The sequence below is a fragment of the Sapajus apella genome, unplaced genomic scaffold, assembly GCF_009761245.1.
Source record: "Sapajus apella isolate SASKATOON/1434 unplaced genomic scaffold, GSC_monkey_1.0 scaffold101, whole genome shotgun sequence".
NCBI classification, from domain to species: Eukaryota; Metazoa; Chordata; class Mammalia; order Primates; family Cebidae; genus Sapajus; species Sapajus apella.
Window position 1 is genome coordinate 6706663 of NW_022437041.1, and position 26093 is coordinate 6732755.

Here is a 26093-nt window from a genome sequence, read left to right on the forward strand (position 1 = left end):
CTGACAGGGTGTTTTTAAAAAGTTTTTTCTTTTAATTTCATTTTTGTTGTGGTAAAATATGCACGACACGAAATGTACCATTTTAGCCGTGTTTAAGTGTACTTGTAGTGGCCTTATATATGTTCACCTCATTGTGTTACCATCACCACCATCCATCCACAGGACTCTTTTCGTCTTTCTTACAGGGTTTCAATAACATTTCAATGATAATGATTGTGTTGCAGGCTTTAGTATTTTTATTTTTATTTTTTCATTTTTTTTTTTAAAATTTATGTAACTTTAGTTGCATACTATATCTGGCATTTCTCCCCATGTTATCCCTCCCCACCCCCCAATGTCTCTCCCCTACCCCCCCAACTGCCCCCAGTGTGTGATGCTCCCCTCCCTGTGTCCATGTGTTCTCATTGTTCAACACCCACCTATGAGCGAGAACATGCGGTGTTTGACTTCTGTTCTTGTGTCAGTTTGCTGAGAATGATGGTTTCCAGATTCATCCAAGTCCCTACAAAGGACACGAACTCAACCTTTTTTTTGGCTGCGTAGTATTCCATGGTATATATGTGCCACATTTTCTTTGTCCAGTCTATCATTGATGGACATTTGAGTTGGTTCCAGGTCTTTGCTATTGTACACAGGGCTGCAATGAACATACGTGTGCATGTGTCTTTATAGTAGAACGATTTATAGTTCTTTGGGTATATCCTCAGTAATGGGATTGCTGGGTCTAATGGAATTTCTGTTATCAGTATGAAAGGTTTGAGTTTCTTCTCCTAGCGTTAGAGAAGTGCAACTTTTAAACCATTTTTTTGAGACAGGGTCTCTGTTGGCCAAGTTGGAGTGCAGTGGCACAACTTCGGCTCACTGCAGCCTTGACCTCCCAGGCTCAAGTGATACTCCCACCTCAGCTTCTGAGTAGCTGAGACTATGGGTGCGCATCACCAGCCTTGACCGGTTTTGTTTGTTTGTTTGTTTTGTAGATGTGGGGTCTCACTGGTTTTTTGTAGATATAGGGCTGGTCTTGAACGACTGGGCTCAAGCAATCCTCCCACTTCGGCCTCCCAAAGTGCTGGATTACAAGTGTGAGCGATCATACCAGGCGAGAAAAGCGCTTTTTAAAAGAGGAAAGGTAAAAAGCCATGGCCAGACTGTTTAACAGATCTTATCTATAGCAGGAAAGGCCTAATACATTACTGTTTGAAGTAAGCTTGTGAAGTATTTAAATTTGTGTATAAGGGTATTGTGCGGTTTAGCTATCAAGAGGAAGGAACATGTCAGGGAATTATTATTATTGATCATTTCCTCTCCTGAGTATCAGAAAAATAACAATCGTCAGTGGTATTCCCTTTAGCAGTGCAGTAGTACCTATCTAAATGATACTTGAGCTCAGGTAGTGTTGCCTTTTTAGTAACTAAAAGCAGCGTCCATCCAGCTTGAAGCTAGATGTAGCAATTTCCTGTCCGTCCCAGATGTTTGCTAAAGATCGATGCTAGGGGACCCAACACATGAGTTATGGCTCTTTAAACTTGCAGTCAAGCTGAGTCATTGTGTTCACAAGAAAAACTGTAGCTGTGCAAGGTCTGGTTTTATGTTTACAATCCTCTAAGTCTTAGGACCACAAAATAAAATTTATTTGCTAGGGTGTGGTTAAAAGTCGTTGCAGGGTTAAAATGAGAAACATGTAAACCTAACTTTCCCATGAGCCTGTGACATTTCTGATTACAAAGAGAATCCTACAAATCGCATCTTATGCTTCAGTGGGGACACATTCCCATGTGTTAGTTTCCCAAAATTCACAGTGCAGTGTAAAATCCGGATCCCAGCTGATTTACTGCTGCGTTATTAAACAAAAGTATATGTTATGTAAGCGTTTCATAGTGTCACAGTTTTGTTTTTCCTGTTGTGAAACTTTTTTAATTTTTAAATTTATTGAGCAGACAGAATAAAATGAATTATTTATTTAATAAACACTTATTTTGTGCCTTGCACTAGTCTAAGCATTTTATAAACATGAATGCATTTAACCCTCAAAACAACTCTTCAAGTAGGTAATCTTATTTTGGCCATGCAGTTAATTAATTTTTGTTTTATTGCATTTTGTTTTGTAGAGATGGGGTCTCGCTATGTTGCCCAGGCTAGTTTCAAACTTCTGGGTTCAAGTGATCCTCCTACCTTGGCCTCCAGAGGTGCTGGGATCACAGGCATGAGCCACTGTGCCTGGCCTATGCCCATTTTACAGATGAGGCAGTTTGAGGCATGGTGAGACCCCACAACCTGCACATGGCTGAGCTGGGGATCCATCCCAGGCAGCTTGCACCCAGATTTTTGGCATTGCTGTCTGTCTAGAAAAAAACATAACCTGTGATTCCATCCTCCTAACAAACTTTTTTTAGTTTTTTTTTTTTTAGACAGAATTTTGCTCTTGTTCCCAGGCTGGAGTGCAGTGGCGGGATCTCGGCTCACCGCATCCTCTGCCTCCCAGGTTCAAGCAGTTCTCCTGCCTCAGCCTCCTGAGTAGCTGGGATTACAGGCACCCGCCACCATGCCTGGCTAATTTTTTGTACTTTTAGTAGAGACGGAGTTTCTCCATGTTGGTCAGGCTGGTCTTGAACTCCTGATCTCAGGCGATCCACCCGCCTCGGCCTCCCAAAGTGCCGGGATTACAGGCATGAGCCACGGCACCTGCCCTTAGGTTTCTTTTTATTCTCATTTTGTCCTTGTTCTTTGACGTAATCACCATTATAGTACAACTCAGACAATCTAGTCACGTCTTTTATTTCTCAGAAGAGGAAAGTAAGGTGGAGCATGGGTATGTCCAGGGGTGGAAGCAGGGGGGCAGGGTCCTGGAGACCCTCTGCTGGGCCAGGCCTTAACTCCTGATTGTGAGGAGAGGGGAGGGCCTGGGAGGCCAGGGTTGTGTTTGGGAGAGGTCGGGTGTTATTTGCCAATCCAGAGGGAAGCATTTCAATATTTTAATAATTGTTATGACCATACTGAAGCTAATCTGCTGAATAAGGGCCCAGGTTATGGCCGACCGGGTCATGGGAGGTCTTGCTGCCTAGTGCTCCAGAATCCTGGATTGCTTGCTGCTAATGCCCGTGACCCTCGGCTCCCCTCTGGATGAGCAAAATATTTTATTCTGCACTCAATCAGTTTTTGAACTTTTTGGATCTAGAGTTGGGAACCTTTTGAAAGCCTCTGACGCACAAAAGAAAATCAGCCAAAAGCAACATGGAAATAAAAATAACTTGGTTTAGTCGGTCTTTTGTTAACAAAGAGAGAGACTTCTAAGGGCATAAACTTGCGAACTTTAAATCGAGAACAGGAAATAAGGGTCCAGAATTTAACAGTGATCTTTCGCAAAGCAGGCTTTTACAGATGGCACGTGTAGATGAAGGAGAATAGGAATAAACTTGGGGAAAAGAAAAGTGCTGGGAAGGGAGAGAGAAAGAAACGCAGAGATGATGCATTGGCAGAGGGCCACATCGGGAAGCAGGGAACGAAAACCTTTGTCAGTTCTTTAGAAAAAGCCTTGCGTCTCAGTGTGTTACCGCGGCACGATGCCTTCAAAATATCGAAAGCAGTTGCAAATGATCTTTCCTTTGGTTTATCTTGATGAGATCTTCATGTTTAAACTGTCGCTGATCAGCAAAGCCTGTGGACAGTCAGACACGCAGGACCTCTTAGCACCTGCCTGGGATCTTCATAGCAGTTTAGTCTGGTTTGGTTTATGCCACTTTCCATGGGTGGGTTTTATATGGACTGTGATATCACTGGATTTGCCTTTATTTTTTCTATGGACTGTCTCCTTTGTGAGAGGGCAGAAGGTCCTTGAGGTCACAGACTGTATTTTTGTCATTTTCGTGTCTCCAGGTCCATTGTAGTGTACGATAGACGTTAGCTGAATGAAAGGGTACCTTTAATAGATGAAGGGAGAATGTGTAATCCATTTTATTCAATATAAATAGGTAGTTCCGGAAAATAAGTCTTCATAATTAACGTTTTACTTATTTATTTGCTCTGTGGTACCATTTAACCACTCTTATAAATGTGTAGAGGTGGAGTGGACACTCTGTGGCATTTTGGGTAAACAGCTGCACTTACTTCATGGATCTTTTTCTGCCCAAGTTCTGATGAAGGAGTCCTTTGAAATAAAGAGTTTGAGTAGGTAGCCATGGGTTGGGATTGGGGATTCATGACTTGAAGCAGAAAAACATTTCCAGATGTGTAGAACAGTCCTCTGCTGAAGATGCAGACCCAAAACTGAGAAATTTAACCAAAGGGGCTAAGAACAGGGGAAACAATTGAAGATAAAGTTTTAGATATTGTTTTTTAAATATCACCATTATTCCTGCTTTGGACTGAAAAGAGACAAAGGTAATGTAAGAGTACAGAATTTGGGGGTGAAGTATATTTTTGGCACTAACATCACTGTGATGTTGAAAATATTTTTAAAAGATAACAAATACCCACACCTCTGACTACTAATTATTTTACTAAATTTACTGCTCTCTATGCTATTTCTATTATTTTTATATGATGAAAATACTGTAATTATTGCACATCTTCCCCAAACTACATGTTCTAGTGATACCATGTTGGTAACTTGGAAGTGGCTGTGGTAGGAATTTTCTTCCTTTTTTTTTTTTTTTTTTTGAGACAGTTTCGTTCTTGTTGCCCAGGCTGGAGTACAATGGCATGATCTCGGCTCACTGCAACTTCCATCTCCCAGGTTCAAGGAATTCTCCTGCCTCAGCCTCCCAAGTAGCTGGGATTACAGGTACATACCACCATGCCTGGCTAATTTTGTATTTTTAGTAGAGACAGGGTTTCACCATGTTAGTCAGGCTGGTCTTGAACTTCTGACCTTAAGTGATCTGCCTGCCTCAGCCTCCCAGGAATATTTGCACCATGGAAATTGGCAAACACTATAGTTAGGGCTTCTCCTCCACCCGGACCTGGTTGCTAAGCATTTGTCAGCACACCACACTGGCTTTGCCCAAGGGGGACATCTGAGCTTCTCCATCCCCTCTTTCTTTCTCATGACCAAAGAGATTTGTCCTGCACTTTTCTTTCAACCATCACAGTGGTTCTGAATTTGGGGATGTGGTTTGGGGGAAAGGAATACACTTAGTTATGCAATGTTCTTATCTCTGTGTGCCTGTCATCCCATACAGTTATGATTGGTACCAAATATTTTAGGTTTCAATTGCATTCAATTTAACCCTCGATTCTATCCTTTTGTAGATTTAGAATTCTCCCTGCAACCTCCTGAAGTGCTGGCCCTCCGTCCTTCTCCATCACAGTAGTTCGAAGGTTTGGCTAAACAAAATCACCTGGGAACTTATTAAAATACTAATTCCTAGGTTCTATCACCTATGTAATAAATTTGGGCAACCGGGTGTGATGGCTCATGCCTGTGATCCCAGCACTTTGGAGGCCGAGGCAGGTGGATCAACTGAGGTCGGGGGTTCGAGACCCGTCTGACTAACATGGAGGAAACCCGTCTGTACTAAAAATACAAAATTAGCTGGGCGTGGTGGCACATGCCTGTAATCCCAGCAACTTGGGAGGCTGAGGCAGGAGAATTGCTTGAACCTGGGAGGCAGAGGTTGTGGTGAGCTGACATCACACCACTGCACTCCAACCTGGGCAACAAGAGCAAAACTCTCTCTCAAAAAAATAAATAAAAAATAAACAAATTTGGATTCTTGGGATATGGGATTCATAATAGTAGTTGGTAAATTCCCTTGGGAGTTTGATGATCACCCATGTGCCTTCTGGGTCCCTCTTGTGGGCTCTTGCTCCCCAGCCCTGGCGCCTGTGTACCTTGCTTAGAATCAGGTCCTTTGGGCTGCTGGACCCTGGCCACATTGTATGGTATCCTTGATTTTTTTGTTTGAACTCAAATTCTGATCCTGTGAAACTCAGAGGCCGCTCTTTGCCCCATTGGCCTGTCATTCACACCAGAGGCTGATTTCTTGTGCTCAGTTCTTTGGAGCCTGGGCTCCTAGCTAGGGAGGCAGCTACTGTGTTGCAGAGCGACTATCAGAAAAGTCAGGTATGCCGTTGTAGGGCCTTTGAATCATGCTTCTCCCTCTGCCTGAAGCACACTTCTCCCAAGTCTTTGCATGGCCTGTTTTTTTTTTTTTTTTTTGTCATTTAGATCAATGACAAACATTCAAATGTTACCTCCTTGGAAAGGTTTTCCCTGACCATTGAAAGCTGCCCCCCCTCACAGCCCACATGGCTTTGCTCGCTACCTGATCCTGTTCCAGCCTTTTGCTTAGGGTTATTTTCATGCTAGCATTTACCACTATCTGAAATTCTTTTTCTTTTCTTGTATTCTTGTTTATCAGGTTTTCTACACAAGAACTTAAGCTTTATGAGAGTAGGGACTTGCCTGACACATAGTAGGTGCTCATTAACTACTTGTTGAGTGACTACCTTTCCAAGTTGTTATATAAATATATGATGTTAGTGTGAACCCTGGTTCTCAAGCAATTCATTTTCCTAATTGTTCTTTTCTGACCTCACAGATGTTGCTGTTTTTATGACAATGATTCATTGCTGAGGTATTACTGCAATTTAGAACAAGTGCTGCTCTCACCTGATGAGATATAAAATTTGTAGCTTTCTATGTCAGTGCCTCATTTTGTTTTCAGAGAGCTTGCAAAAACTTGTTTCAGTTGCATCTGTTTGTCATGTGGGTGTATAATCTGTGATAGAATGGATCGATTAAACACGAAGGTACCATAACATAAATGAGACTGATTTGGGGAAACTCCCGTTTCCTCCCTTTTTCGAGTTCTACCAGGGGTGGTTTTTGGTTGAGTGATGAGGACTAGGGAGGTGTGTATCACTTTGTAAGAAAGGCAGGCCATAAACTGGGTGTGGTGGCTCACACCTGTAATCCCAGCACTTTGGAAGGCTGAGGCAGGTGGATCACTTGAGGTCAGGAGTTCAAGACCAGCCTGGCCAACATGGTGACACCTCACCTCTACTAAAAATACAAAAATTAGTTGGGTGTGGTGGTGGGTGTCTGTAATCCCAGCTACTTGGGAGGCTGAGGCAGGAGAATTGCTTGAACCCAGAAGGTGGAGGTTGCAGTGAGCTGAGATCGTGCCATTGCACTACAGCCTGGGGGACAGAGCAAGACTCTGTCTCAAAAACCAAAACCAAAACAAAAATAAAGGCTTTCCAGAAACGCATGTTGGATATGTTCATCCTACCCGATCTTACCAGATACATGGGGTAGATTTGACTAATGGTTAAGTAATGTTTGCAAATCCATTTCCAGGAAGGCCAATAAGGTTGGCAGTCAAAGCTTTCATCCTGTATTTGCAAGAATCCCTCTTCAGGATGGTGCTGAAGAATTGATCACCACATAGGCTTTTTGGTGCTAACAGAGTACCAGGCCTGGGCTAGTAAGTCTAAAACGTGGTTCCAGCCCCACAGTTGATAGTCTAATGCACTCACCCAAAGGCAGGTCTGAATTGTACAGCAGAATCCCGCCAGGCCACCCGAAATGGACTGGCTTTTATAATGATAGTATGTCCCAGTTTTCCTTGATAGTGCTTTTCAAACTGCTTTGTTTTGGGGCAGTGCAGTGGTGAATGTTTATGTCTTCCTCAAATTCATAAGCTGAAGTCCTCACCCCAAGGGGTGATGGTCTTAGGAGGTGAGATTTCTGGGAAGTGAGTAGGCCATGCTGGCTCTGCCCTCATCACTGGGATAAGTGCCATTATAAAAGAGGCCAGAGAGGGACCTCTGACTCTCTTCACTATATTACGTGGGGGGTCAGTGAAGAGGCAGCCATCAGGAAAGTAGGTCTTCACCAGACACCAAATCTGTAAGCACCTTGATCTTGGACTTTCCAGCTTCTACAACTGTGAGAAGTAAGTTCTGTTGTGTATAAGCCACTTAGTCTATGGTATTTTGTTATAGTAACCTGAATGGATGAGGACAGGTAGGCTGGAATTGGGGTAGAGATTGGGTCCGGAGATGTAGACAGCAGAATTCCAGAGCATCTGTAAACTCCACATTCAATCAGAGCATCTCATTTAGAAAACATACTATTGTATATCTGCCTTTTAAAAATTATGTTTGGGCTGGGCACGGTGGCTCACGACTGTAATCTCAGTACTTTGGGAGGCCAAGATGGGTGCATCACTTAAGGCCAGGAGTTCAAGACCAGCCTCGCCAACATGGCAAAACCCCGTCTCTAATAAAAATACAAAAATTAGCCAGGCGCGGTGGCACACACTTGTAATCGCAGCTACTTGGGAGACTGAGGCAGTAGAATTGCTTGAACCAGGGAGGTAGAGGTTGCAGTGAGCCAAGATCACACCACTGCACTCCAGCCTGGTGATAGAGCAAGACTCCATCTCTAAAAATAATAAAAAATAAAAATAGTTTGTTTTAGATTTACAGAAAAGTTGTGAAGCTATTACTGAGAGTTTCAAAGAAGTACACATTTTTCTCTATTTACATCTTACATTGATATATGATACATTTGTTATAATTAATGAACCAATATTGATGCATTATTAAGTAAAACCCATATATTTAGATGTTCTTGGGTTTTATCCCATGTCCTTTTTCTATTCCAGTATCCTGTCCAGGATACCATGCTGCATTTCAGAGTTGTGTCTCCTTGGTGCTCCCTTGGTTATCATGATTTCTCGGACTTTCCTTGTTTTTGATGACCTTGACAGTTTTGAGGGGTACTGGTTAGGTATTCTGTAGAATGTCCCTCAACTGGGATTTTGATGATGTTTTTCTCATGATCAGATTGGGATTATGGGTTTGGGGAGAAATATGACAGGGGTAAAATACCACACTTATCACATCATATCAAGGGCACAGACTGTCAGCATGACTCATCACTGCTGATGTGGGCTTTGATTGCCTAAATGAAGTTGTGAAGTTTTCCATTGTAAAGATACTTTTTTCCTCCCCTCTACACTGTACTCTTTGGAAAGAAGTCACTGTGCACAGCCCACAATTTTAGGACTTATGCTGTACCTACTAGAGAGGGGAAAATGTCCTAAAAAGTTTTCATTCCCTTTACTTCCTTTAATGTTATAGATTTTCTTTTGTATTTCATTAATTTGGGTCTAAAATAGAAAAGTGGTACATGTAGGTGGTCTCGTTTCTGTGTTAGTTCACAAACACAGAAACACTTTAGAAAGTGGTTTTAGTTGCAGGCAAGTCCCTCTTTTTTTCTTTCTTTCTTTTTTTTTTTTTTTTTTTTTGAGACTGCATCTTGCTCTGTCTCCTAGGCTGGAGTGCAATGGCATGATCTTGGCTCATTGCAACCTCCGCCTCCCAGGTTTAAGTGATTCTCCTGCCTCACCCTCCTGAGTAGCTGTGATTACAAGTGTGTGCCACCACACCTGGATAATTTTTGCATTTTTAGTAGAGACAGCGTTTCACCATGTTGGTCAGGCTAGTCTCGAACTCCTGACCTCGTGATCCGCCCGCCTCAGCCTCCCAAAGTGCTGGGATTACAGGTGTGAGCCACTGCACCCGGCAAGTCCCTCTTTTTAAATGAAAGTTGTGGGCAGACAATTATGCTCGGAGACCAGATAATCTGGTCAAAGGGACCAGAAAGATGCCCCTGAATCAGGTGTTGGTTAGTGGCTTAGTGTGTGGTAGGCTACCCATGAAGCCTTTGTGCTCTGATGCCTGACTGAGGACTCAGTCCTCCTAATAAAGAGTATGAGGCCCATCCCAGCATGGCTGACTCTCTAATGGCCAAGTTCACTTGGGTCTGTGTGGCTTAGCTCTCAGGATGGTCAGGTCGTGTGCCCAGAGCTGGGCCTTGGGACCTGGCTAGACAGACCTAAAGAGTTTTCTGCTGCAATCAAATAAAGGATAACAGTATTAATTTGGAACATGTTGAGAAGTCATTATTGTAATTAAGCACAAGTTAAGCATGCATAATAAAATAAGCACTTCACATAATTGACTAGAATTATTTTAACACAACCAAAGCAAAAATCCAATTCTCAGTCTTCCTCTCCCTTTCTTATACCAGTGACCATTATTGACAGTGTCTCCTGATTTCAACTATAATTTATTTTTCAATTTACTTGTTTATGCTCTAAGTCATAGCACTTAATATGATGATTTCTATGTAGCAAAGATTTCCTTATGCCTGATTTCCTAGGGCCAAGGACTCAAGGAGTCTGTAAACGTTGTCTATAATTTTAAATTGACCATATGTTCAATGAGTAGGAGAGTTGATATGAAGCAAGGGAGGTATCATAGCCCCAGCCTAAAAAGGTCTCTAGACCCTTTGCTCTGTGCTGCAAAAATAGGTTTAGAATTCCATTTTTTTTTTTTTTTTGAGATGGAGTCTTGCTCTGTTAGACTGGAGGGCAGTGGTCCAATCTTGGCTCTGCAACCTCTGCCTCCCAGGTTCAAGTGATTCTTCTGCCTCAGCCTCCTGAGTAGCAGGATTATAGTCATGCACCACCGTGCTCAGCTAATTTTTGTATTTTTAGTAGAGATGAGGTTTTACTATGTTGATCAGGCTGGTCTTGAACGCCTGACTTCATGATCCATCCACCTCAGATATGTGTAAGTGATTGTAATTCACTGAGCACTCCCTTATCATTTAGTTCTGTATCACACCGCATTTTCATCATTCTACTTCGATCCTGTCTGACCCACTTTCCTGCCATTGCTGATTATATAATAGGACAATCTTAAGTAGGAGTGAGTTTTACCTGGATTCAGTGGCCTGAGAATTTTTTCCTTCCCTTTACTATTTCTTTAGGTTTCACATTCTAAGGGTCAGTGACACTTAACTGTTATCTATTCTTTCCCAAATGAGTCATGGAAAAATGGAAAATGAGTTTGAAAATTATCCTCATATGGCAGCCATCATGAAACTTGTAAGGAAAAATGGCACTCAGAGAGTAATAAGCCTCTAAAAAATTCTGAAATTGAGGGGAAAAAAAATAAACCCTCAAAGAATTTAGCGGACTTCAGTCAGTTTTAAATAGGAGGCCCAAAATAAATAAGTGAGAACTTTGAAAACTTCATTCACATCAATACATGCCAGCTTTTTTCATATTATTAAGATATTTGCACATATTTTGGTCAAAAGCTGCTTAAAATATATATTCAGAAGAAAGAAAAATGTTCATAATATGCCGTAGGATTTTTTTTGTTTGTTTTTTGTTTTTCTGAGATGGAGTTTTGCTCTTGTTACCAAGGTTGGAGTGCAATGGCACGATCTCGGCTCACCGCAACCTCTGCTTCCTGGGTTCAAGCAATTCTCCTGCCTCAGCCTCCCAAGTAGCTGGGACTACAGGCACATGCCACCATGCCACCTAATTTTTTTTTGTATTTTTAGTAGATAGAGACGGGGTTTCACCATGTTGACCAGGATGGACTCGATCTCTTGACCTTGTGATCCACCTGCCTCAGCCTCCCAAAGTGCTGGGATTATAGGCGTGAGCCACCACGCCCGTCCAGTATTTTTTTTTTTTTTTAAGACAACCTTCTAAGTTTGCCTCTGAAACTATCCTGGGAGCAACTGTCCTCTGGGGATTTATGGTCTAGTGCAGTGGTTCTCACACTCTACTGCATACCAGAATCCCTGGAGGACTCAGGAGAGCACGGAGCCCTGGGCCTCACCCTAGAGTGTCTGATTCAGTAGGTCTGGGCTGGGCAGAGAATTTGCATTTCTAACAAGCTCTCAGATAATGCTGATGCTGTTGGTTTGGGCCTGATCTAATAGTTTAGCTGACACATCAGTAAACACAATTCAAAGATTAAATGTTGTAAAATAAGTACAAGTAACATGCAATGGGAAATCGGGTGTAGAAAAGTAAGGCAAAAGATGAATGAACAACTGAAGATCGGAGAAGCCATAGTGGAAGCGGGAAAGGTTAAGCAGGATCTTATAGCCTTGGCAGGTAGGGCAGGGCATTTTGGAGATGACACTCTCCTATTGGGAGGGAGAGTGTAGTCTAGCACAGGTGGAGAGCAGGCTGGTGTGAAGGGAGGATCAACCATGAACAGGTGGAATTGAGAATGAGAGAGCTGGAAAGTTAAATGAACATGTTCTTGGTTTTTGGAGTTTGGAAGCAATGTGAAAGCATGATCAGAGCTATGCTTAAGAAGGGCAGTGCTGGCATTCTGATGGATGGTATAGGAAGAGAAAGAGTGATTTTGGGAGAATCAGTTAAGAATTATTGAGTCAGCCCAGTCCAGGAGCAAGGATAGGCTGAAGAAGAGCATGAAGGTGGGAGGGATACAGTCATGTGAGACGTCTGCAGCAGAAGCCATGAATTTGGTAGTTGATTGGTTCCTGAAAATGAGAGAGAGGGAAGGGTCAAAGGAGAGTAAGGATTCAAAGTCTGAATTGTTGGAGAAGAGTGTTGGTGGTGGCCGGATCTCTCAGAAATAGTTGAATAGAAAACAAACCTTCTGGGACTTGGTTTCTTTAGGAGCGGAGTGGACTAGATACTCTTAAAGGTTTCTTTGTAATTGTAATTAAGGGTTTGAGGGTTGTTGGTTGTCTGAAATATGACAGAACATAGCTGTACAAAAAATTAATGGCTTGTATATAACAGACACTCATATATTTGTTGATTGGTTGATCCATGACAATCATTAGCTCTGAAATAGTTATATCTGCAAATAGTCTTCTTTCTGAGCTCTTCATTTTGCTGTGCTTTTCTTACTGTGTTGACTTACTCTTCCTCCCATTTTATAAACTATGAATATGAACTTTTTTTTTATATGTGCACTATGTATATATTATTTATTTATTTATTTTTAAAGATGAGGTTTCACCATGATGGCCAGGCTGGTCTTGAACTCCTGACCTCAGGTGATCCACCCACCTCGGCCTCCCAAAGTGCTAGGATTACAGGTGTGAGCCACTGTGCCTGGCCTTCTATGTATATATTTTAAATAAGTACAACAGATAATTTAAACATCTCTTTGGCTGCTTCTTACATCATAATACTTATACCACATATTGAGATATTTATACACAATGCTGTCTTTCCCACTGGATCATAAACTCATTTTGGGTAAGGGGCACCTTACTCATTTTTGTCTTCCTCGCTGCACTTACCGTAAATACTTATAAAAAGTGGCCAGCAAATGTTTGAGGAATTGGATTGAATCATTGAGTAAATTACTATCTGTTCTTTTGGAAGAGACAATGTCTCAGACAATAAAGTAATAGTTTAAAGGGAAATGGAAGTCCATATATCCTAGGAGATAGAAAGAGGAAACACGTTTAGTTCAGTAGACTCTCCGAACTAGAGTAGAGTTATTTATGGACACTTTAGGGACTGGAAGCAAAAGCCCATAAAAAGTAGCCAGTGTTTAGCTCTATCCTAAATTAGCCATTGAAAATCTTGGGCCAGATCTTTTCATGCTGGGCCTCCATTTTCTCCTTTGTAATATTGAGGTTGTACTAAACTACAAAGTTTCAGAAATCTCTGAACACCCTTCTGGGAAGAATTCTAAGCAGAGGGAACAGGAAGAGTAAAATATAAGAGATGGGTAATAGTATGCGTGTTCTTTGTGATCAGGTGTGACATGCTAGGAAATTAAGCAGGAAAGGCAGGTGGAGGCCTTGTTTCAGAGGGCCGTTTCTCCTAGGGAGCCTGGACCCATCCTACGATGATAGGTGGTGTCTTGTGCAGAGATTTGTACCAGATGGTGCCATTGGGAATGCCATCCAGGGAGCGGGGGTGAAGGGCCAGGGACAGTCATCCAGGGAAGGAGGCAAAGGTAATACAAGGAGGCATTACTGAGGTGCCATTGCTATAGGGAGCTGTTTGCTTTATTCCAAGAGATCATCTGAGAAGTTCTATGAAATACACTCAGTACAGTTTATGTAGAGGAAAAAAGGGAGAGGGTTTTAGCCATGTTTCTTGTCTCCCATTGAATAAAGGCACATTATACTTCTGGATTGCACATGTATGACTGCCAGGTTCCCGTGGGGGACACATGAAGCAGCAACAGAGGAGTCTTGGGGTGAGTGGGCCTGTCAGGTTGCACTTGCGTGAAGCTGGTTAAATTCTTCATGGAACTGGCTGCAACGGCAATGCAGGAATAAGAAGCAAGTTTGAGAGGCTTTGAAGCAGTGCATAAAAAGAGGCCAACACAGGGAGCTACTGAGAGCTTTTAAACAAAGGAACACCTAATCAGAATTATGTAATGGTGTGGTGGGAAGTGTTTAACAACCAGCTCTGCAGAAAATGTGTGTGCAGGTACATATAATAGACATGTGTCTATTATAAATTGTACTGATGTGAAAGATGTGTAGCATACAATTTACAAGTAGTAATACAATACTCTGTATCATTACATCTATCTAGCTAATTGATTTAGACAGATTTCTGCTGGTTTTTGTTGAACTCTTGTATCCACAGCCTAGCTATGGTTACAATTGATGAAAGAGCATATTGATGTTTTCTTTTGACATTATTAGGTTGAAAGTAAAAGCAGCAAAGCTGTATCTCAGAACTTTACTTGTTGGTGAAACATCTTTATGAATGGGCCAGTATGTTTTTAATACTAGAAGAATATTTCCTCCTTTTTTTGTTTCATTCACTATATAACTACGACAAGCAGCACACATTTCATTAACATTTTCTCTGTCACATTCTTCAGCCTGGACAATTAACAAAACAAAAACGATGTGATTATAGTGTTTGTCAATTTCAGAATGAAACGATCCTTATCATGGCCAATATCAAGTGACAGGGAATTGGGAGGAGAGGCACAGTAGCAGCACAACACAACGTTATACAGTCTTTTCACATCAGTAGTCTGCCCTCAGCCAAGAAGGACATGCTCTGAGACCCCCAGTGAAGGCCTGACACCTCAAATAGTACTGAACCCTATACACATGGTGTTATTTTTTTATATAGACGTACCTATGATACAATTTAATGTATGAATTAGGTACAGTAAGAGATTAACAATAATTAATAAAATAGAACAGATATAATGATATACTGTAATAAAAGTTACGTGAGGCTGGGTGCGGTGGCTCACGCCTGTAATCCCAGCACTTTGGGAGGCCGCAGTGGGTGGATTGCCTGAGCTTAGGAGTTCGTGACCAGCCTGGGCAACAGGGTGAAAGCCTGTCTCTGCTAAAATACAAAAGAAACTAGCTGGACGTGACCGGGTGCGCCTGTAGTCCCAGCTACTGAGGGTCTGAGGCAGGAGAATTGCTTGAACCCGGGAAGCAGAGGTTGCAATGAGCCAAGATCGCACCACTGCACTCCAGCCTGGGTGACAGAGCGAGACTCTGTCTCAAACAAAAAGTTATTTGAATGTGATCTCTCTTTCTCTCTCTCTCAGAATAGCTTATTGTACTGTAGTCTCCCTTCTTGTCATGGTGTGAGATGATAAAATACCTGTGTGAGAAGATGAAGTGAGGTGAACGGCCTAGGCATTGTGGCGTAAATGGAAAACGCCAGAAATAAACAAGTCACGCTGTATGTTGTGTACCTTTCTGAGTGGTGTGATGAAATCTTGTACTCCCCATTCCTTCCTGCCAGGATTGCTAGTCACTTGGTAGCCATCTCTTGGTAGTTATCAGATTAACTTTGATGGTATCAGTAACACAGCGCTTATGTTCAAGTAACTGTATTTTACTTAATAATGGATACAAATTGCAAAAGTAGTGATGCAGTATTTTTGGACCATGGTTGACTGTGGGTAACTGAAATTTTAGTTACATGAAACCACAGATCAGAGGGGACTGCACTACAGATAAAATAGGCATAGGTAATGTCAAGACAATAGATATTATTAAAATGTAGAACAGTAATAAAGAAGTGATAAATTGAGAACTTTAATACAATTTATTTTATTATAAGTTTATATAATTTAATTTTTAATAAATTATTGCTGTATTTAACCACTGACTGGCAAAATTGCTGAAAATTTTCCAATCTTGCTGAAAATTTCCCAGTCTGCTCTCAGGAGCCTGTATGAGCCAGCCCAGAACACCACTGGAGTTATAATTTTGGAAGATGACCTTGATAGCAATCTGTAGAAATGTTTTGTAGGGGAGCTATAGTCGGAGTCAAAAGTAGGAGACAGATTATGAAATATCTTCAGACCCTGCTGGCGTGAGGGTTCACATGATGTCTGGTCAGTGGAGCTCATGCAGATTTCACTGGTTTGTGTTTCCATGTGGATCTGTAGGACCTTTAATGAAAGTCTCCTCCAGGTATTCCTGGTGGTGTCTTGGTATTGCCTCACATGTATGTTGACAGCCCCACTCCCTTGGGGGGTCTTATGCTTTGGTTTCCTTGTTGATTACCATGGACCAAAGGGCTTTGTGGGTGAGGCGTCACCTCAGCCATAGCTGGTGACCTCCTGAAGAGGATTTATGCCAAGGGGAGTCACACGCCACGCCCTGTTTTTTCAAGTTTGCAGATCTGGGGGATGGGGGGCAGAGCTCTAGAAAGATGCTGGAACCTGGTACGTGCACTGCAGAAATGTCTTTGACTCCCTTTGTCACCAGGAGCCTGAGGTTACTGTGTTTTTCTGTGACTCACAGAGGCAGGGGGAAAGACAGTCCTCTCCACTTCTTCCTGTGCTGCTTGCTCCATCAGCCTCAGCTAGTCTGGCGCTGGGCAGGGAAACGGGTCCTCTTCCTTCTCCTGGTTTACCCCCTGCTTTGCTCAGAGAGACCTTTGTGCCTGAGGGCCCCCTTTCTCACCTTGCAGATCAGCCGGTGCAGTACTGAATGCCTGATGGACGGCCGGGGGGCCCTGATCCATCTGTATTCCCAGAATGCAGGAATCTCATTTGGGGCCATCCAGCCCCCACTACTCTTAGTAGGTGAAATAAGGTGGAATAGATAAGAGGGCGGAAGTGGCCCCTGGGTACATGATGGGGCCAGTAATGGAGGTACAGGGTGCCTATGTGGCTGGGCTGTGAGACAGGGAAAGAGGGTGGAATTTTGATGCAAGGTAGGAAAGCATGGCTGTGTTCAGTTTGGGACTTGATGATATTTCTGTTGAACAAATCTGTTGAATAAGTGGTACTTGTGGGGCAGTTCAGCAGGCGCTGGGCCTTCAGGAGAAAGAAGGAAGGAATGGTGGCATTGGGAGTAAAGCTGTGGGTATGGATGAATGTCTATGAGACTCCCCTCCTGTGATGATGTAGAATGAGGAGACACAGTCTACAAGTAACTTGTTCAGACGCCCAAGAACACCAGTGTTTAACAGATGGTGTTGGGAAAGGGAGCCAGGCCAGCCAGAGAGGAATGCTCAGGGACCTCTGAAAGGAAGGAAATGGCATGAACAAAGGAGCTAGGGCACAGCAGTGGTGACTCACACAGGGAACACTCTGGCCCATTGCGTTTATGTTTATAGTTTCCCGAGTTTATCTATTCAGGGTTATAATTATGTTAACCTCACCTCCCATCCTCCCTTTGAAAAAAAACCAAAAACCAAAAAACAGTCAAAGACTCTTCAGTATCATGAATGACCCTGGGTGAGGAAGACATCTGACACTTTTATATCATGCCAATACTTCGATCCAGCCTTTTATAATCAGTGTGAGGAGAAAAATTTACTTGAAGCTAAAGGCCTGGGAAGTGTCACCTTTTTCCTGTTTGATGTTTCTTGTTGTGTTTTCCTTATTAATCACTTCATTTTCCCCTTGGTCACAAGCCTGATATTGTTTTTCCCTCCACATGTCAGCTGCCTAGTGTATCAGGCAGTTTTTCACTGTGATACAGACACACAGCAGAGCTGGAGCTGGCAAGGTTACTGCTAGAAATGTGTGTCACTCTTGATGGTTATGTTCACGAGCATCCAGAAAGCCCAGTGCTTCTGAACTGAATTTACAGGCTTTGAAATGACCATGTGGTTTGCATTCAGCAAAAAAATATACCCCAGACATGTGCAAGGGTTGCTGGTTTGGGGAAATTTAGATGACTCCAACGTGAAAAGACAGAGCCTATCTAAAGAGATAGGAGAGCGAGTTTTTTTTTTTTTTTTTTTTTTTTTTTTCATAACAAATCTGTTGAATAAGTGGATTTGGATGTAATCACAGGCTTGCCATATGAAATTCTATTCCATGGGAATTAAAGTTTGTGGCTTTGTGAAAGCACTTATTGCAGACTATGAAAATTTCTCATATTCTTTTGCCAAAACATAGAAACATGGAGAAGTACGAAAAAGCTTTTACTGTGGCTGTCTCCTCTAATCCTCTTAAACACTTAACATGTCCCATGTACATAGCAGGGAAATGCAATACAGCGATCCCTGATAGTGTAGCAACTTAGATGTGGAAGGCTACTGCTAAGGGAATAGGAAGACTAAAGAGAACAATTCTTGTATCAATTAGGAATTGTGTTTCACTGCAAGTATCAGAGCTCCCAGGTAGTGGCTTTATCCGTCATGTTGAAGCAGTCCGGAAACATCTGTTAGGAGCTGGCATGATGGCTCTACAAGTCATCAGTCTCTAGAGCTCTCCAATCTGCCACCTCCAGGATGTGGCCCTTGTCTGATATGGCTGCTGGGGCCCTTAACATCACATTTACATTACAGACAGAGAATGAGGGAAGAGGGGCATGCCACCTCCCTTTGCAGGTCCTGCCTCATAATTTCCAATACTCCCAACGACATCTCATTGGCTAGAGCTGAGTAGCATAGCCACACCTCACTGTGCACCTCTAAATTCTCATAAATCTCATTTTTTGAAAAATTAACTCACAATCTTCTCTTGTCCTGACCAGTACTGCAAGAGATTGGGAGAGTGCTCGTACAACAGTGAGATTGTTTAGTGACTTTTCTGGATGATTCCATGCCAAGAGGTCTTCCTCTGTGTCCTTTCAACGGTAATAACTAACATCACGAATCAGTCAGCGTTTCCCGGAGGTGCAGACTTAGCAGATTACACATATTAAGGGATTTATTACAAGGAATTGGCTTACTCAGTTGTGGGACTGGCTAAGCATGCTTGAAATCCACAGGGCAAGCAGGCAGGCTAGTGGAGCAGGCTGGAGCCGGGTGCGTGGAGCTGAGGCTTGGAGTCTCTGAAGCCAGGGAGGGCCTAAGCCCTCTTTTAAAGGACTCAGCCTACTCAGGGTAATTACATCAGTTCTACTCGGGATAATCTTCCTTTTGACTAACTAAAATCAACTGATTCGATATCTTACATCTGCAAAAATCCCTTCACAGCAGCAGTAGGTTAGTATTTAATTGAATAACTGGGTAAAGGCACGTGTGTACACCCGTGTCTCTTTTCTTTGTTCAACTCTCAGGAGACAATATCCTTTCACCCTAAGTGGACGCCTACAAGAAAGGGAATTCTGGGCAATGTAGTTCAGCCCAGCCACATCACATACTATTATTTAGTAGTAATGTAGAGAGAGACCTAGGTAAAAACAACAGTATTTCTTCATTCTGATATTGGCAGCAGGTGAGTCATCATTATTGGCTAAAATCAGGAACTGGTATTAATGCATTTTGTTTTCCGCTTTGTTCTCCTCTGTTACAGATAGTGAAGAGTTAGTGAAGAATTTGAGGGTCATCAGCTACTGTGAACTCATCAAAGTTAGTAGCACTTAAAATTTACAGACACTTTTCAAAAGAAGACATTTATGAGGCCAAGAAACATATAAAAAAGTGCTCATCATCACTGGTCATTAGAGAAATGCAAATCAAAACCACATTGAGATACCATCTCACGCCAGTTAGAATGGCGTTCATTAAAAAATCTGGAGACAACAGATGCTGGAGAGGATGTGGAGAAATAGGAACGCTTTTACACTGTTGGTGGGAGTGTAAATTAATTCAACCATTATGGAAGACAGTGTGGCGATTCCTCAAGGTCCTAGAAATAGAAATACCATTTGATCCAGCAATCTCATTACTGGATATATACCCAAAGGATTATAAATTTTTCTATTATAAAGACACATGCACATGTATGTTCATTGCAGCATGTTTTACAATAGCGAAGACCTGGAACCAACTCAAATGCCCATCAATGTTAGACTGGACAAAGGAAATGTGGCACATATACACCCTGGAATACTAAGCAGCCATAAAAAAGGATAAGTTTGTGTTCTTTATAGGGACATGGATGAATCTGGAAACCATCATTCTCAGCAAACTGACACAAGAACAGGAAACCAAACACCACATGTTTTCACTCATAGGTGGGTGTTGAACAATAAGAACACATGGACACAGGGAGGGGAACATCACACACTGGGGTCTGTTGCAGATGGGAGGCTAGGAGAGGGATAGTGGGGGTGGGGAGATTGGGGAGGGATAACATTAGGAGAAATACCTAATTTAGGGGACAGGGGGATGGAGGCAGCAAACCACGATGGCAAGTGTATACCTATGTAACAATCCTGCAAGATCTGCACATGTACCCTAGAAATTAAAGTATAATATAAAAAATTTACTTTTAAAATGAATGAAAAGGTGTCCAAGCTTCTAATAGCACAAATATTTTTTTCTCATTTGTACCTTTTTTTGTCTTCTGTATACAGATATTTCCACTGTGGCCACTCCCCAAAGGGGCTGTTATCCGAGGAATACTGCTGACTCTGTGTCCCCAGGTTTACAGAGCAATCTTTCTGAAGCACAAATTAGATTACATTATTCTACAGCTTAAATCCTTCTGTGCACATCCCATCACCCAAGAGTAGATCTATTATAGATCTCAGAGTGGCATTCAAGACCCTGCTCAATGTGGGTGCCATGCATTTTTTCACCTTTATTTCCAGCCTTCCAATATACATAGATACATCTTCCTCCCACACCCTCTGCAGGCTTTTCAGTGCCATGTGCTTTTCTCCTTTGGGGCTCTTTGAATAGGATGCCCCTCCTCCCGTGTCTGTTTATAGATAGAAACATCCTGTGCATTGGAGGAGTCTGCCCTGAGCACCATTTTCCCAGCATGCTGAATTATTTCTGTTCCTCTGTGTTTGCACAGTTTGTGCACAGTAGAGTTTTGTCAGAGCCATGTAGACTGGCCTCCTTCATGAGTTTGCCAGCTTTTTGAGGACAATGTCTGTCTGATTCATCATCAGATTCTCAGTGCCTAGCAGAGTGCATAGCGCGGGTGGTCACGCAGTAGATACTGGAGTAAACGAATACAATTCAAATAAACAGTCTCATTCACAGATGCAAACCAGCTCCTCTCATGACAGCAGAGAATCGAAGCTCAAACAAATGATCAGAGTTGGCAGTTGAAGTGCTACATATAGACAGAACTTAATAAATGTCTTTGTCTTAAGCCATTGATGATAGTGATGTGTTTTTGTAAATGTAGATAACCACAAGCAGATGTGTCAAAGCTCTTTTGTCCAGGAATAAACTGAGTTTCGTCATCATCTTGACAGCACTTTCCTGGATTAGTGTTCAGGAAACATGAAAAGTTTTTAGAATAGTTCCACAAATGTGTAATAAAAGTTTGTTATCTTATTTGTTGTTATATGGTCTCTTGGCTTGCGTTTTTACTTGGGAAGCTAATAGAGAGATGGGATATTAGAAAACCAGAGGCAAACTGCTGGGGTTATTGAAGCACTAACTGAATGAATGCAGGTATATGAGTAATCCAGGAATCCTATGCTTTAAGAAAAAATTCATTTCTATCTCCTCCGTATTGTTGTTACCTTGTGAACCTGCCTTGTTTTTCTCAGCAGTTGGTAAACTGATAAACCTGTTTCTCACTGTCATTTACCTCATCAGTTTACCAGCCCAGAAAGCCTCCTTTCAGTCTTTAAAAAAAAAAAAAAATGCAGATACACTCCCAAACACAAAAGTTAATTTTCTTCTTCTTCTTCTTCCTCTTCCTCCTCCTCCTCCTCCCCTTCTTCTTCTTCTTCTTTCTTCTTCTTTCTTCTTCTTTCTTCTTCTTCTTCTTTTTTTTTGAGACAGATCTTTGTTCTTGTCACCCAGGCTGGAATGCCATGGCACCACCTCACTGCAACCTCTACCTCCCAGGTTCAAGCGATCTTCTGGAGCAGCTGGGATTATAGGCATCCACCACCATGCTGGGCTAATTTTTATATTTTTAGTAGAGACAAGGTTTCGCCATGTTGGCCAGCTTGGTCTCGAGCTTCTGACCTCAGATGATCCACCAGCCTTGGTCTCCCAAAGTGTTGAGATTACAGGTGTGAGCCACTGTGCCTGGCCAAATTTTGTTCTCGAGGCTGATAATCGTACTATTTTTTTTTTTTAACAAAATATTTTTGTTCCCTTTTTAAAAACCAAGTTGGTTCTAGTAATATTTAAATTTCATTATCAGGGAAAAATATTTTCTTTTCCTAAAGTCTCAAAATATCTCTGAGAATTCAGAGATAATATGCTTGCTGCTCCATAGAAGGTGGCTATTCTTTAACTTGCATCAGCCTTCCTCATTTTTACCATGCCCCCAGTGCACGTACACACACCACACCGTACCATGAAAATTAACAAGGGAAAAATGGCCTGAATTTTATTTTCTGGGAATGGTGACATTCAAATGAGTTATAAAATATGCAAATATATTTTAGATTCCTGGTGCACAAATCCATAACATTTTCTCCTAGGTTGATAATATGGTCATCAAGTTCTTGGGTGCTGCATTTTGTACAGTCAACTCTTGCAACGCGAGAGAACCATCAGCCACTTGGGGACACGGAGATATTAATGAAAAAACCAAAGAAGGCATTGCAGAGGGAAAGTAATTTGATCACAAAAAATGTAAGAGAAAATACTCAAGGCCATTAGTCTATTCCAACATTACGGATCCAGAAAGTAGGCCTGTGTGGAGCAGAGATGACCATGCCCTACAGACATCTAATGTACCATACAGACTCAGTAAAACCCTGGCCAGGGGCCTGTTAGCTGGTACTTCGGCACAGGCCTGCAACCTGAGAGACAGAAGGGGCCAGAGGTGGACAAGCAGAATGGGCAGTGATTGGCAGGAGAATTCAACTGTAAGCTTTTCAGAACAGGGACCATATTTCATTGACTCTCTGTTGTGTGCTGGGTGCCTAGCACTCTGCTATAGATATGAACTCAATAATATTTGTTTAATGAATGGCTGGCTGGATGAGCTGAGAGATTCTAGAAGGAATCTAACAGGGAATGGATGCACAGAGACTGGAAGGTTTAAAGCAGTGATAACTTACTGTGAAGGGAGTTAGCATGAGGTGTCACTAGGGAGGCATTGCGTGTATTGAAAGATCTCTTTGATTGGCCGGAATGTTTGCATAAGAGATAAGAATTCATAAGGAAATTCCTATGTTACCTAGTCTAGTTGCAGTTTTGCCAGATGAGATATTTTGTTGTTATATATAAAATAAACACTTGTTGGTTCGTATTTTGAATAAGTAATTAAACTACACTGAAGTTCAACCGACATGGAAGCTTAAATTACAGATTTTATGACACCATCCTGAAGAGTAATGTTGCTTTGAGCAAAAGAAATTCTGAAATGCTGTTTGAGCCCTCAAGCAGAATTCAATTATGATAAAAATATCTTAGTGTTTCTAATTCTTTATTCTGTCTAATTCTTTGAAATTAGGATAATTACATCTAATACTTTGGATATCCAAGTATTTGCTTAGACATCTCGCTTGCTACATTTCTCCCTGGCTCTGGGCAGACAGGATTCTATAATGCGGAATCAGTCTAACCAGCCATTTCCAGATGGACTTGGAGGTGGCTGCTGCTTTGTTTAGAAAGACAGTCTTACTGGATCTTTTCTTTATCTTCCTGGACTCAGAAATTCACTTTCATTAGTTCAGCCAGGGATGAACAAACCCTACAGGTTGGCCGAAAATCAGATCCACTGGGGGACTGATGAAGACCAGAATAATAGTTAATTATTCTGAGAAAGTGTTACTTCCAAATAGTTGGAATAGTTTATTGGTGGGTAACTATTCTTCTGCCAGGAAAATCTGCCATGAACCTACATTGAGGTGACAAGATAGTCTGGAGAGCACTGAGCAGAATAAAGGGAGCCTGACGGCCGTACTCCTACATACTGTTTCCAGTTTGGAAATTCAACCCAAGAGACATTTATTGAGGGTCTGCTGCATGTGAAGGAAAACAAGCTGCCGCTATTGAACCCCTCCTGTGTGGTAGGCACTGTTCAGTTCTTTAACACTTTGGTGTTTTACATGCTTGTTGCATTTAATCTCATTTAATGGGTAAATCACTGTGGGGAGTACGAGGCTGAAAGAAGCAGCCTCTAGCCCCAGGGACGTTCTAGACCTGTACTGTCCAGTGTGATGTCCCCTAGCCACATGTGGTTATTTGAGAATTGAAATGTGGCCTGTCCAAGTTGAAATGTGTTCTAAGTGTAAAATAGACACTGGATTTCCTAGCACACAAGAAATGTAAAATATCTCATTAATAATTTTTGTGTGGATCACATTTTAACATTACACAGTATTTTGGATAAATTAGGTTAAAGAAACTCATTAAATTATTTTCACCTATTTTATTGTACTTTTGATGTGGCTACGAGACATTTAAAATTATATATGTGGCTCATATTCGTAATTCATACTGTATTCTGTTGGAATAGGGAACAGAATAGAGGTAAGATATACATTGCTGAGATCGGGGCTCCCTTCCAACCTTATGACAAGTATTGAAATTGGGGTAAACATTTTGAAGGATACTTTGGCAGTGTTCCACAACAAAATCTGGATCTTTCCAGGAGTTACTATAGTATTCCTGTAGTACTGTGTCTGTACTTCAGACACAGAATGCCGAGTTTAACATAGGTATGCCTAACATCGTATTTAACTTTTCCTTATGATTCCCTCTAAAGTATATGTTCGTATGTTATTAGCTGTTAATTGACTATAATATGCTGGGCACTATGTGAGGTGTCCACTACAGTGGTAGGTAAATATGGAGATCCAGATTCAAGTATTAGATGATTCTAAGGTGGAAGGTTCTAGAGCTATTCGCTGTCTATAAGTAGCTATGATACCAGATACAAAGTGACAGATGCCTTATGTGTGGCAGGTGAAGAGCTTTGGTTGTTCGAGAGTGTGGTCACTGTCTGGCTTGGAGCCTGTTGAGCTGGAGCCTGGAGGACAATAGGACATCCTTGGGCAAGATTGGGTAGGTTTCGGTGGTGGTGATCCAAGGGAGGGAACAGCAAGAGAAAGGCTCGGAGGTGAGACATTCTTTGGGAAGAATGGGGCTAACATTTTCCTGGGACATGGCACGTGTGCAGGGGAATGATACGAGACTGGACTTTAAAAGTGGATGGCCAGGCTAGGGAATGTGGACATTTTCCCTGACTGCTTAAATGTTATTCAAATGGTTTTTTAGATACATAATTAGCGGTCCCTCTAAAATTATGAATTTTTGAAAGTGTGGTATTGTCTTTTCCTTCTGAGAGTGAGCTGACTTAGTGCTTACATGTTTTTAAAATAAATTCTGTTGAAATAATTACTTTGAGTCTAGTTTCTTCAGATCCTCCAAATGTGGTATTTGTTTTGTTCCAAGTAGCAACATGTTCTTTTTAGGAATGAGAACTGTAAGACACAAAGAGATGTGCTGAGACAGGAGGATCCATTTTTCTCTGATAGCCAATTGGATGAAGTGTTTAAAAAAGTACGCCAGCTCTTTATGTCTTATATTTTCCATTCTATGAACGAAAAACACTTCCATAGAAATTATTTTTAAGACTATGAAGTCAAATAATACCCACGGGTCTTGAAAAGACCAAATGGGTACACATGTTGTCCAAACACAGAGAGTGTAGGCCAAGAGTCCTGAAAGTGCTGGAGAGTGTTCCAGTTCAGAGGGTGGGGCGGTGCAGTGCCTCACGCCTGTAATCCTAGCACTTGGTAGCATGAGGCAGGCAGATCACTTGAGCCAGGAATTTGAGACCAGCCTGGTCAACATAGGGAGACTCCATCTCTACAAAAACATTAATACAAAAACTAGCAGAGTGTGACAGTGCGTGCCTGTAGTCTCCCAGCTACTTGGGAGGCTGAGGTGGGAGAGTCACTAGACCCCAAGAGGCAGAGGTTGTAGTGAACCATGAGTGCACCACTGCACTCCAGCCTGGGTGACAGGGCGAGACCCTGTCTCAATAAATAAATA

General features: G+C 42.0%; 2 long non-coding RNA genes across 2 annotated transcripts; both read left to right on the forward strand.

Moving 5' to 3' along the window:
• The first annotated feature begins 11438 nt into the window (after positions 1–11438).
• LOC116536520 lies at positions 11439–20699 on the forward strand. Its single transcript, XR_004262683.1, has 3 exons — positions 11439–11982; positions 17785–17790; positions 20689–20699. It is a non-coding gene; the product is annotated as an uncharacterized LOC116536520 (long non-coding RNA).
• A 1544-nt stretch (positions 20700–22243) lies between these two features.
• On the forward strand, positions 22244–25702 carry LOC116536521. The gene is made up of 2 exons (XR_004262684.1): positions 22244–22718; positions 23915–25702. It is a non-coding gene; the product is annotated as an uncharacterized LOC116536521 (long non-coding RNA).
• Positions 25703–26093: the final 391 nt, after the last annotated feature.